The sequence below is a fragment of the Elgaria multicarinata genome, chromosome 3 (genome assembly GCF_023053635.1).
Source record: "Elgaria multicarinata webbii isolate HBS135686 ecotype San Diego chromosome 3, rElgMul1.1.pri, whole genome shotgun sequence".
NCBI classification, from domain to species: domain Eukaryota; kingdom Metazoa; phylum Chordata; class Lepidosauria; order Squamata; family Anguidae; genus Elgaria; species Elgaria multicarinata.
In genome coordinates, this window is record NC_086173.1 from 170,461,262 (window position 1) to 170,474,213 (window position 12,952).

General features: G+C 45.2%; 1 pseudogene; it reads right to left on the minus strand.

Moving 5' to 3' along the window:
* The window catches only part of LOC134396487 (zinc finger protein 850-like), a 637,841-nt pseudogene extending 627,851 nt beyond the window's left edge, over positions 1 to 9,990 (minus strand).
* Between the last annotated feature and the right edge of the window lie 2,962 nt (positions 9,991 to 12,952).

Sequence of the window (12,952 nt, forward strand, 5' to 3'; positions counted from 1 at the left end):
TCTGGATTCATTAGCCTCCAGGGCCTGGTCATCCCATGTGATCCTCTTGCCTTGTGGAGGTTACAGGTAGGGCTGTACTCTGCTTCGCTTTGTAGAATCGATAGCAGAGCGGCCGGATTCGCCTCCTCCAAAGGTGGAACCAGATCGGATCAGGGGCAAACTGTTGTGAAGCGGATCACCCATTTGAGGAGTAATGCACTTAATCACAGGGCTCTGCCCGCTATTTTGGAACTTTTTTCACATAGGATTGCATTGGGGAAAAGAACGCCTATAAATTTGACTTTAAAGCTACATCTCTGAAACTTACTTTGCTTTGAGAGTGATGATTGGGGGTCATTTGTGTCAATTTTCAGAATTTCTCATCTTGCAGTTTGCTTGCTTTTAATTTTTATAGTATTGGTAAAGCGGGAGTGGGGAACCTTTTTTTTTTAACGTTGATTGACAGGTTCATCTCCCAATCATGATAAATGATCTATGCAAATCATTCTCCAATCCCAATGTTGGAGGTGGGGGGATAAGCAAAACAGAATACTTAGCAACTTTTATATCTTTGTCTTTGGCTCAGACTTTTTCCAGCTTGTAGTGGATTGGTGAAGAAGTAGCCCCAGCAAACTCACACACACAACCTTAAATAATATATGCAGTAAAGTAACAGATAGGCAACACAGCACTGCAAGGTACCCACCATAATCTTGGTGAACAACTGAATAGATGTGGTTGAAATGGATGATGTGCTGTACAGCATGTGGCCGTGCCCACTGCCCTGGAAGATCAACAGAATCCTCCAAAGGGGAACAGTGGAAAGAAGCCCATGAGTTGCACGAGTTCATGTGTCATGTTGCTTCTCAAAGGCAAGTACCTAGAGAGGACCAGCCAAAGGACTGGGGGCACAGTCCACACTGTCCCACTGGGCACATCCACTTTCCCCTTCCTGGTAATAAAGACAGACAGCGTCTTTGTTCTAATTCTTCCTCTTGTTTTGATTATTAGTATTTTTATTGTTATATTACAGTTATTGGCTAGGCATACCCTGGAGTGTGTGAACTGTGATGGAGGTAGGTGTGTATGTGTGTGTGTGTGTGTGTGCATCTTGAAAAACCAACACATCATAGCAGTTTGAAATGAGTACATGACATGAAAACTGCCAATAGACCAGCTAATTAGATGGAGATACAGATGTGGGCAGCGTGCCCAGACAAACCCCAAGAATTTGGCCACAAACTCAGCAAACAAACAGTGGAGTTTGTCTTTATCGGTGCTATGAAATAACACAGTTAACTCTTTAATGTCAGAGTACAAGATGTTTAAACATGAGGCAGAGTCCAGTTCCGTTCCAAAAGTCAAAGGCTTACAAGAGGTAGAGAGAGTCCAAGAAACAGTCCAGAAGTCCAGGGATAGGAGCAAGTCCGAAGTTCAACCTTCCTTTTCCGCCCTATGCTGCCTAAACAACTGTGCAGGTAAGTTTGTTGCTTCTCCCTCTGTGTCTTCTGAATTGGCCAAACTCCCTTGCTGGTTTAATCACCGGCACGCTGGTACTTGGCTCTGCTTCCCCTTCATTCTCTGAGTTGGCCCCACTCCCAGCTGGCACCAGGTCAGCAGCCGTGACACTAGCCTCTGTCTGCAAAGGTTCCGCTTCCTCCTCCTCCTGAGTCCATCCCCAGAAACTCTTCAGAGGGCCTAACACCCTGGTGTTGACCAGGGGGCTCGATTCAAGCCTGGGACTGGCTGCGACCGATCAGGTAAGACACCCCTCCCACCTGTCCCCTTACCTGGCAAGCCCCCCCCCCTTACCTGGTCCCTTGCAGCTGGGCATGGGCCTCGCTCTCCCTTCTTCTCCCCTCACCCTCCTGGGAATCTGAGGTGCATGCGCTGACTTATCAAGTTCCACATAGGGAAACGTTGAAATTTAAAGAAATTGATAAAAAATCAAGGGAAGGGAATTTTGAAAAAAGAAAAGCCATTCCACCAATTAGAAGGACAGGAGGACCACTGGTTTGAAGGGTAAGGGTCCCAATTCAGAGCTTTTAGTGCACCAAAAAATAGTTGCTACCCGGAAGTACTAAGAGTTCATTTTGAGTCACCAAGGTTTTTCCTACTTTAATCCTATGAATTGCCATCCTGCCCTCAATATTGCACCAATCTTCTTGAAACGCGCAGGGTATGTAAAACCAGCATTTCTTTCTGGCAGGTCTCCATTTCAGAAAGATTGGTGAAACATCTTCCATTTCAGGATGCTAGAATGACCCACCCCCCAATAACGGCTTTTAACATGGTGGAATGCTGTTTGTACTCTTCATCCTTAACATAAATGGGATAAATGCCCATTTCTACAGCTAGGAAAAAGAAACCAAATGGATAGTTACAAGATGGGGGATACTTGGCTCAGCAATACTACAAGCAAGAAGGATCTTGGAATTGCTGCAGATCACAAGCTGAATTTGAGCCAACAGTGTGATGACGCTGCAAAAAAAGCAAATACTATTCTGGGATGTATTAATAGAAGTATAGCTTCCAATTTGTGTGAAGAACTTGTTCTCCTCTATTCAGCACTGGTTAGGCTCTGGGTAGGGCAACGAGGATGATCAGGGGACTGGAAACAAAGCCCTATGAGGAGAGACTGAAAGAACTGGGCATGTTGAGCCTTGAGAAGTGTGAAGGCAGACATGACAACATTCTTCAAATACTTGAAAGGTTGTCACACAGAGGAGGGCCAGGATCTCTTCTCGATCATCCCAGAGTGGAGGTTGTGGGCTCTCCCACACTAGGGGCATTCAAGAGGCAGCTGGACAGCCATCTGTCAGGGAAGCTTTGACGTGGATTCCTGCATATAGCAGGGGGTGGACCTGATGGCCTTGTAGGCCCCTTCCAATTCAACTATTCTATTATTCTGTGACCAGACTGTGGACACTATCATGCTAAACAATTATGAAGCAGACCTCAAAGGCATGTGGTACCACCTCACCAAAGGACACCAAGAACAGAATGGGTCTTTAGGGGAGAAGGCAGATTCTCAACTAACCAGCTCCCAAGTTCTTAAGATACTAGCAACAACCTTAAATTTGGCAGAGTAGCAAACAGGCAGCCAGTGGAGTCCCTTCAACACAAGGGTAACATGCAGAGGTTTGGATCCTGTAAGTTCTGCACAAGGGAAGGCAGCTGGGGTGGAATGAAGGTGGAAGGTTCCTGTTTGGAACAAGAAGAATCATTCTGCCACTGGCACATATTCGCTGCTTTTGAACCTTGCTCTGAATTCGTATTAATAAGGCAATTGCAGATCAGATGCCAATAGCAGAGGTCTTGGGCACTTCTTAGAGATGGGAAGCCCCAACTCGAGGGACATCCTGCTATTTTCAGAGTTAACCCAATATCCAAATTCCATAGTGGCAGTAAGAAGACCAACATGTAACAGTTGGAGAGGATTGTGAGTGTTTTGATTGTACTTTTAAGGGTTCATGTACATCACCCGGTGAGCTTAATCTGAACTAGAGTATCCCAGGAATAAGGCCCAGGCACTGTTGTCCTCAATGACATTTGTATTATGCATTGACGCAAAGAAAGAAGAGCTGAAATTCCATCTTCCAAGATCTGTCAAGAAGTCAAAGAGGGAGCCTTACCCAGAGGAATCCCATTCCTTACCCAGAGAGTCCAGGATCTCACGATTCTCCTCCATGACCTCCGTGTACACAGTCCTTTGGCCTGGATCCAGCAGAGCCCACTCCTCATCAGAGAAATGCACGGCCACCTCCTCAAAAGTCACCAGACCCTGAAAGCAGAAGAAGAAATTACTGTCTCTTTGAGCATTATGTAGCAATCCCTGATGACAAGGATGGTGAGGTCCTCCTTCTGAATGCCAGAGCTTCATGAGGGACATTCAAGGCCTTCCTAGCAGCCATTTGGGAGAAGAGCAAAGGCTAAAGAGGCAGGTTCTTCCAGGACCAAAGAGATGTGCAGGGGACGGAGGACCCCAGGACTCCCCTACCTGCCCAGGCTGCGCAGAAACCGCTTCCACTCCACCACCAAGCGAAGGAGGCCTAGAAGGATCCCCCAGGATCAGTTCACTTTCTCTGCAGTTTTTTCTGTTCCCTGTGAGGAAAACAAAGAAGGTGGGAAGGTGAGAAGGTAAGTTAACGTTCTTAACTATTCCCATTTTCATTGTTGTAATGGAATCTGTTTGTTTATTTATTTATTGCATTTGTTTACCATCCCCTAACCGAAGCTTTCTGGGCAGTTAACTTAAGATAAAAACACTTAAAAACTATATACAAATATTAAAATCTGCAAAGACATACAATATACACATACATTTAAAACTACTATGAACCTAAAAAAAGACCCAAACTAATTAAATCCTGCTGATTACGTCTTGCTTGATCTGGCGCCGAAAAGATAACAATGTTAATGCCAAATGAACTTCATTGGGGGGGCCGCCACAGAGAAGGCCTCTCCCTTGTTTTCGTCCTCCGATCTTCCCTCTGAGTAGGCACCTGGAGGAGGACCTTAGTTGTTGAGTGTGTAAGACCCACTCTGGCAAGCGGGCCAGAGTGGGTCTTACACACTCAAACCACAATACTAATTAACATTTCCTTTTTGAGTATCTAATGAAAAAGGGTCTCTCTCCCCCTGCAAAATCAGGCTCAAGGAGAACGTTAAAGCAGCTCATGCACCTCAGGTGTAATTGAGGAAGGAAGACCATGAGGAAATACGTCCCACTAATCGTTACCCAGTGAGGAGGGTCCTCCGTCACCCTCCTGCAAGATCCACCAGTCCAGCGGCCTTTGTGCGGTGCCTGGTAGAGCCTTCTCTGCCTCAGGGAAATCTGTGGGTGCTTTCGCCAACATCCCCTGGACTTGGAACTGGAGGAAGGATCACAGACAGAGAAGAGGGAATAGAGAAGGAAAGAAATGGATCAGGTCAAGGCCGTGGGCATCATTTCCCAATCGGTTTGGCTTTTAGGTCTCATTCTAAAGTTGATCTACCATCCAAGCCACAGAGCATAGGAACTTGTGTCTTTGTCAGGGGGAGAAGAGTTCAACCCAGATATCCAGCATTTCCCACTGTAAACACGGGAGCTTGGTGTCTACAAATACTATTTCTGTCCTGTTGGAAGGACTCTGACACCAGTTGAAGAAGGATTCCCTCCTTCCCCAGAACGTCACAAACCCATTCACTTCTCCTGTGGTTATGAGAAACTAAGAAGAGCCATTCTGGATTAGAACAAGGGTCCATCTAGTCCAGCATTCTCTCCCCAGAGTGGTCCATCACCTGGAGGTAGGATATAGCCATCAGGACTAGTAGCCATTCACAGGCTTTTCCTCCAGGATTTTGTTTAACCCCCAATTGGTGGCGGTCACTACATCCTCTGGTATGGAATTGCATATTTTAATGATGCACTGTAAATTTAAATAGGGCCTGCTCTACACATGAAGAATAACTATACTTGGAGGTTGAACCATTGGAAATTGGGGCATCCCTCCCTTAGCGGACATGCAAAAAGAAATTGAGGGAAGTATTAAGAACACAGTTCCTTTTAGTTCTCAGGATGAAATGCTCTCACCTGCTCTTGGTCCTCTGCCTGGCTCAGGAGGAAGCCTTCTGCCAGGGCCACCGCCTGGGAACTGGTCTCTGCTCCACATTCTCTGACCCAGCTCTCTATCTCCTGGGGCAGGACGGCCAGGAACTGCTCCAGAACCACCAGGTCCAGCATCTGAGCTTTTGTCTTCCTTTCTGGCTTCAGCCACTGGCGGCAAAGGTGGTGGAGTCGGCTGCAAACCTCTCGGGGCCCTTCAGCCTCCTGGTAGCAGAACCCCCTGAAGCCCTGGCGCTCCGCATCTGAGCAGGTGTTGCTCCCAGGCTGGTCCTGCTGCACTCTTCCTTCCCAGGGCTCTGCACTGCTCCCTTCCTGGATGTTGCAGGAGTCGTTTTCTGCTTCAGGGCCTGCAAAGCTTTGCTCTTCCATCTTCACGCTCTTCTCCATCTCTGCTCCCACCAGGACTTGAAACAGTCTCCTTCCTTTGCTGACAATTTCCTCCTTTGAGGGAATTAAATCAGCGTAAGGCCCTGAGCGTATGAACAATTAACAAGAGACAAGGGAGGGTGTGTGGGGAAACAGTCTAAAAGTTACAATGAAACTAAAAGGCCACAGCAGCTTTCAACTACATAACATAGTCTACAACAGTGGTTCCCAAACTTTTTCAGGTCACCGCCCCCTTGGTTTCACAAACTCATGCCCAGTGCCAGGTGCCCCCTACCCTACCCTATAAAAGTCATTATTCAGAATAGCAGTTTTCAACGACCCACTAAGGAAGATAATAACAATAAAATTCAAAACAGTAACAATTAATTGAAATCCAATTACATTTTTTTGTTTATTCAATTAAACTTAATTGGTGAACATTATCCAGTGATATCATCTGTTCAAACTCTGATAGTCATTTAGCAAGTATATTAGATATCACATTTAGTAACTAGGGTAGGTTTGGTTTAATTTGATTTATTGCATTTATATACCGCCCCATAGCCGAAGCTCTCTGGGCAGTAGAGTACCTCACTATTCTGTAAATTCTTATGTGATGGATGGGCTTATTATTATTATTATTATTTATTTATTTATATAGCACCATTAATGTACATGGTGCTGTACAGAGTAAAACAATAAATAGCAAGACCCTGCCGCATAGGCTTACAATCTAATAAAATCATAGTAAAACAATAAGGAGGGTAAGAGAATGCACCAAACAGGCAGTATAAAAGTCAGAACAATTCAAGTTTTAAAAGCTTCAGGAAAAAGAAAAGTTTTTAGCTGAGCTTTAAAAGCTGCGATTGAACTTGTAGTTCTCAAAAGTTCTGGAAGAGCGTTCCAGGCGTAAGGGGCAGCAGAAGAAAATGGACGAAGCCGAGCAAGGGAAGTGGAGACCCTTGGGCAGGTGAGAAACATGACATCAGAGGAGCGAAGGGCACGAGCGGGGCAATAGTGTGAGATGAGAGAGGAAAGATAGGAAGGAGCTAGACCGTGAAAAGCTTTGTAGGTCAACAGGAGAAGTTTATATTGGATTCTGGAGTGAATTGGAAGCCAATGCAGAGATTTCAGCAGTGGAGTAACATGGTCAGAGCGGCGAGCCAAGAAGATGATCTTAGCAGCAGAGTGGTGAACAGAAACCAACCGACTGATGTGAGAAGAAGGTTGCAGTAGTCCAACCGAGAAATAACCAATGCATGAACAAGCGTCTTGGCAGAAGAGACAGACAAAAATGATCGAATCCTGGCAATATTATACAGGAAAAAACGACAGGATGTAGCTACTGCCTCAATATGAGGAATAAAGGAGAGCGAGGAATCAAATATAAAGCCAAGACTACGAGCTTCCTTGACCGGAGTAAGCGTAACATCATTGACAGTAAGAGAGAATGGGAGATGAGGAGAAGGTTTAGGAGGAAAAACAAGCAATTCAGTCTTTGCCATATTAAGTTTCAAACTTGATGAAGTGATACCAGTTTCCCAATGTCTGGTTTAAAGTCACTTAACGTGAGTCTTAAATCACCACGTTTAGTAATGTGTTTTGCAGCCGGCATGGAAGGGCACACCAAGAAGTGTATGTCTCTTCACCTGCCAGGGTGGATTCCTGCATTGAGCAGGGGGTTGGACTCGATGGCCTTGTAGGTCCCTTCCAACTCTGCTATTCTACGATTAGCATTTTGGTGCTTTTGAAACATTTCAATTCGCTGATAAAGGGACTCTTCTTAAATGGTATTAATACATGTGTGCATTCTTCCCCTATATGGCTTGGGACCAAACTACCTTCTCCCATAAAAATATCCCTGGGTTTTATTTATTTATTATTTATTTATTTAATTACATTTATATACCGCCCCACAGCCGAAGCTCTCTGGGCGGTTTACAACATTTAAAAATAGTAAACATTAAAAGTATACAATTTAAACCCCCCCACACACACACACATAAAAACAGTATAAAAACAACGGTATCCATTTAAAAACAACAATTGTGGGGTCCATTAAAAACAAACTTAACGTTGTTAAATGCTGTTAAAATGCTGTTAAAAATGCCTGGGAGAAGAGAAAAGTCTTGACCTGGCGCCGAAAAGATAACAATGTTGGCGCCAGGCGAGCCTCATCGGGGAGATCATTCCACAGTTGGGGGGCCACCACTGAAAAGGCCCTCTCTCTTGTTGCCATCCTCCGAGCTTCCCTTGGAGTAGGCACTCGGAGGAGGACCTTAGATGTTGAGCGCAGTGTACGGGTGGGTTCATGTCGGGAGAGGCGTTCCATCAGGTATTGTGGTCCCAAGCACCTTCTAGAGAGGTGCTCTTCGGAAAAGACCACCTTTGAGCACCCCTCTGCCACCCCCTTGCCTCTTAACGCCCCCCTAAGCAATCCCACCACCCCAAGGGGGCAGTACCGCCCAATTTGGGAACTACTGGTCTACAATTTCATGGTTTTAGGCAGCTGAAGTTACATTCGGCCTCATCAGGATATAAGCAGCATTCTGGATACTTGGAGCCGCTAGCCGTGAGGAGTAAAACACTCATGGCAAATTCTTCTCATGGAGGCCTCTTGTTTACCACTGCTTTGAGAGCAGGACTGAGTCCATCTCAGGCTCCAGGCACATCCTAATTACCCACATGTTTAGTTCTTAATCGGTTTTTAATGCTTTATGTGTGTATGTTCTGTGTTTTAGAGTTTTAAATTTTGTATACTTGTTTTTAACTCAATTTTAGAATTTCTGTAAACCGCCCAGAGAGCCCTGGCTATGGGAGTGGTATATAAGTGTAATAAATAAATAAATAAAATAAATAAATTATTCAGATGGGCAAAGAGAGGAAAGAACCATAAATCTATGAATCCAATGTATGAGACTTAGATAACGTATAAGAAAAACTGAATTAGATTGATATATAAATGGTCATTAATGAATTAATGGACGTTTTTGATATGAAGAGGGCAAAAAAAGTACGTTAACCTCACCCTTGAATGTTTTTCGTGTAATTGTAGTTGTGATATGTATACCTTTGTTTGTATGTACTATATGTAATGTTTGTGTATGTGCTGTTGAAAAATAAAAAAATTAAATGTAAAAAAGAAAAGGTTATAAGGAACATTCTGGACTCAGGGAGCCGCTAGCCGTGAGGAGTAAAACACACATTGAAACTTCTTCTCATGGAGGCCTCTTGTTATTATTATTATTATTATTTATTTATTTATATAGCACCATCAATGTACATGGTGTTCATGATCCTGCATTGAGAGCAGGTCTGAGTCCATCTCAGGCTCCAGGAAGGAAAACCTTCGGCCCTCCAGGAAATAAGAGGTCTGCTGAGGAACCAGAGTTTCTCTCCATATTTGTCCCAGGGCTCCCTTCTAAGCCCTCTCTGCTCCCAACACTTGAACCCCAAAATTGCACCAGAGTAACACCGATTTCTCCCCACTCTCAGGATGTGAACTTCGGGCTCACTTAATACATCAAAGAGGGACGTACTAAAACCAACAGCAGGCTCCCTTCTTAATCAACAAAAGCGCCCCAGGTTTTATTTCAAAGGCCTCGTGACCAAAGTGACTCGTTAATTTTATTTATTCACTAGGTTTAAATCAGGGAGGGGAAACAAAACAAAAAATGCAATGCAAACAGGACACCAGGGCAGCCTTTTAGCCCGCAAGTAGGACATTCCTCCTCCCCACCTGGGACCTTTCCTCTTGGGTCCCTCCCAGACCCCCCCCCCCTTTCTCCAGCCTTCCCTTCTGCGATCCCCTAGTTATGGGGAGGGAAGGAGGTGCGGTGGTGTCTTGAAGGGGCCCCAAGTGGGTCAGTCCCCTGGGGATCGCTCCCTCTCTCTTCCCACCCACCCCCTGCCCCAAACCTGCCCTGGGGGCTCATTGCTCCGCCCTCCCCCGCCCCCGGACCCCCTTGCAATCTGCACTCACCGGCTCCTTTGCAGGGAAAAAGAGGCTGCAATGTCTGTCCTCGTCACGGACAGACGAGGCTCGCAGGAGGAGAATCCCAGGCTCCTTTGCACTGGGGGGGGGGGAAGTGTGGGGCAGGAAGGGAGGGGCCTCACCTAGCCTGGGCTCTTCATGGGCCTCTCTAGGACCCAGCCCCCTCTCCGCCTCTTTAACCCTTTGGTGGAGGCAGCACTAGAGAGCCGCAGAGGCTCCTGGCAGAGACACGGACCTGGGAAGGGGGCTTTTCCACAATGGCGGGGGGTCTTTTATCCCCTCTGCAGCATCGCCACCCCATGTGCTCCTGGGGTTTTTGTGGGATCCACAGCCATTTCCCCTTTGAGTTCGTAACGCAGCCTCCGGCATGAGAGCCTCCATCCTTCTGCCTTCCCTTGCTGTAGAACCGCGTTCCCCAACCTGGTGCCCTTCAGAACTCTAAACAAGAATAGATGCTCTAAAAAAAGAGAGGTCAAGTAGGGTGACCCTGAGAAAAGGCGGACAGGGCTCCTGTATCTTTAGCAGTTGCATAGAAAAGGGAATTTCAGCAGGTGTCATTTGTATAATATGGAGAACCTGGTGAAATTCCCTCTTCATCACAACAGTTAAAGCTGCCCTCTTTTAAATCTGGTCACTCTAATATAGCTCCTTAAGAAACATTCATATTTTAAGGCTTCCTGTGTGGCATGTTACATTTGTTTAACAAGTTGAAAAAAATGTTCACTGATTTCTTGCTTAGGTTTTAAAATAAACCTTCACAATTTTCCATCTTGTAATAGCCTTAAGTCAGCTCTGGTTACACCTTCTCTCTCTCCCACTGGCACAGAGTCAGAACCTCATTTTCAATCAGGAGCCTGGTTCCTGTGGGACCGGGGTTGTAGAGACCCATTGGAGACAGGTCCTGGGTATGAAGTTGGCCACAGCTATATCTAACTCATGCAGTGCCTCCATTTGAATTCCTACGGGACAGTCCTTGCCTCAAGAGAGAAACTGGCAGCCAGTTTGAGTCCTGGTGGGAGTGGAGATGGGAGAAGGGACCAAAGATGGAAGAGCAAAACTTTGCTGGCCCTGAAGCAGAAAACGTCTCCTGCAACATCCAGGAAGGGAGCAGTGCAGAGCCCTGGGAAGGAAGAGTGGTATGATGTCCGTCCAGGTTTCGGTTTCCCATCTCTGAGATGTGGCCAAGACTTATGCTATTGGCAACTGATCTGCAGTAGCATTATTAATATGAATTTTGCAACTTTGTGGGAGTTATTATATATCGATGAAAATGCTGTCTGCCACTCAAATTGTAAATTCTGTTGTACATTAGAGAACATTTAATACATTTGTAAGGATCTGCCTCTCCAACCAAATATTTTTTTACCATTTGGTTTGTTCTCTGACATCAGGAGGATTTCTTTTTTCATTCTTGCAGTTGAGCACAGGAAGAGCAAGAAAAATGGCGAACACCAGAAAAGGAAAACTGAAACTGAAGAGAAGCAGGGAATCAAGTCCATTTCTTTTGAAGGGTCAGAGGTCCGTGAAATTCCCTTACTAGAAGAACCTTTTGAACCAAGTAATAGGAATATGCACAGTGGGAAGAAACGGTGGGAAAGCTCAATGTATGTAAAGACTTGGAAGTTTCACCTTACTAAATGTCAAAGATTTCACACAGAAGAGATAAGATTTCAGTGCTTGGAGTGTGAAAAGCAATTCACTTTCACCTCACATCTTAACTTGCATGAAAGAATTCACTCAGGCGAGAAGCCCTGTAAATGCCTAGAGTGCAGAAAGAGCTTTGCTGACAGCACAGGCCTTAAGCAACATGAGAGAATTCACAGGTGCAAGAAGCCCTATAAATGTTTACAATGTGGAAAGAGTTTTGCTAACAGCTAACACCTTAAGCAACATTAAACAATTCATAAAGGGGAGAAGCCCTATGATTTTTTAGATTGTGGAAAGAGCTTCACTATGAAGAGCTCACGTAAGCCACATCAAAGAATTCACACAGGGGAGAAGCCCTATAAATGCTCAGAGTGTGAAAAGAGCTTCAGTTGGAGCTGGCGACTTAATTCGCATCAAAGAATTCTCACAGGGGAGAAGCCATAAACATGCTCAGAGTATGGAAAGAAGTTCAATCACAGATTGTACCTTGCCTCAAACGATCCATTCAGGTGAGATGCGCCATGAATGCTTTGTATGTGGAAAGCGCTATCATCAAAGAATTCACACTGGAGAAAAGCTCCAGGACCTACACTTGATTTTGTTGTTGCTGCAAGTTGTGAGACGGGCAGTGTGAAGAGTAGGAGTGTGTGTGTCCAAGTAACCCCATTGTCATAAGAAGGGTTAGTTTGCTGCCTTGGTTGTGTTCTTGAGTAGCCATCCAGTGGAGCTCTTCTGGGTGGTCCGTGGGGTGCTCACATCCTACCCCAGACAATGGGGCTCTGGTCCAGTCAAGGACCCACTGCAACCTTTTTGCATTGCATTTCGAGGACAGGATGGCTTCTCTCTGCAGCGGGCTTGACGCTGTTGTTAGCACAGCTCCAGCTGAGGTGTTCGATGCATCCATCTGCCCGGTTTTGTGAGATCAGTTCCAGTTGGTGGACTGTGGACAAGGTGCTTGCAGTAATGCAGCCAAGCACTTGCCCTCTGGGTGGGTTACCTATTATTATTATTATTATTATTATTTATTTATTTATTTATTTATTTATATAGCACCATCAATGTACATGGTGCTGTACAGAGTAAAACAGTAAATAGCAAGACCCTGCCGCATAGGCTTACATTCTAATAAAATCATAATAAAACAATAAGGAGGGGAAGAGAATGCAAACAGGCACAGGGTAGGGTAAACAGGCACTGGGTAGGGTAAAACTAACAGTATAAAGTCAGAACAAAATCAAGTTTTAAAAGCTTTAGGAAAAAGAAAAGTTTTTAGCTGAGCTTTAAAAGCTGCGGTTGAACTTGTAGTTCTCAAATGTTCTGGAAGAGCGGTCCAGGCATAAGGGGCAGCAGAAGAAAAT